This window comes from Pinus tabuliformis, chromosome 8 (genome assembly GCF_031772625.1).
Source record: "Pinus tabuliformis cultivar Carrire ecotype Pingquan chromosome 8, CPIR1, whole genome shotgun sequence".
In the NCBI taxonomy this organism is placed as follows: Eukaryota; Viridiplantae; Streptophyta; class Pinopsida; order Pinales; family Pinaceae; genus Pinus; species Pinus tabuliformis.
Window position 1 is genome coordinate 635,498,885 of NC_142294.1, and position 905 is coordinate 635,499,789.

Here is a 905-nt window from a genome sequence, read left to right on the forward strand (position 1 = left end):
ACGTCCTAAACCATAATCTCCTTTTTCCGTAGCAGATTTCACATTTGGGTCATCTGTTTGTTCTTGTGCCTCTCATTTCACCTCGGTGCCTCTGGTTATTTTCTTGCTCCTATAGAAAACACCGCACCCTCCCTTACTGTTCATTCTGATCTAGTTGTTCAATGGGATGGGTCATTTGAGTGTTGAGTGGTTTATTTGAGTGATTGGGGTATTTTTTATGTTGCCTGAGCTACGGGGCTTTGCACCCTCTTGTGGGTGGCCCTGGTCTTCATTTTCCTGACCAGATTCTGCAAAGGCCTGCCCTGTCACGATGCTTGGGCTGCTCTTTCCATCTAGGTAATCCTCTCCAATTTATTGAGTTTTATCATATTGAGTCCTACTGGGTTTTCTGCACATTTGGTAAGAACATTCAGTGTTTTCAATGGTTTCTCTGCAATATACTAATTGTTTGATTGTTTGGTGCAGGTAATGGAGGAGGGTTACTATAACATCAATGGTTGAAGTCGAAACAACCTGCATTTATCAACTTTTCTTCTTGCAAAGTCCCCGTGTAAATATTTTCGACCATCACCTCACATTTACATAGGAAGCAATAGTTTTGGGCATTCGTTGATGTTCATCTAACCTTAGACCTTAAATGCCCAGGTTTGTTGGTCCCTTGCTCAGCTCACCGACGGTCGTCATCCAGGTGCGTTAACCTCTCAGGTTTGTTTTTATTATGTTCACGATATGTTATTAGTGCATTCAGATTTCACTCCAACATTCGCCTAACTATTATACTCTTCCGGGTTTTTGGAAAATAGGTACGAACCCGCTTATTTATGTTCATGTTATTGTTAGGCTCGGGTCTTCGCATGCCTTTGGCATAATTCCTCTCTTGGCACCCTCCAGGTTCGTAATGTTGT

General features: G+C 42.3%; 1 long non-coding RNA gene across 1 annotated transcript; it reads left to right on the top strand.

The window, feature by feature from the left end:
* On the top strand, positions 1–694 carry LOC149237128 (uncharacterized). Its single transcript, XR_016245236.1, has 3 exons — positions 1–336; positions 466–550; positions 646–694. It is a non-coding gene; the product is annotated as an uncharacterized LOC149237128 (long non-coding RNA).
* Positions 695–905: the final 211 nt, after the last annotated feature.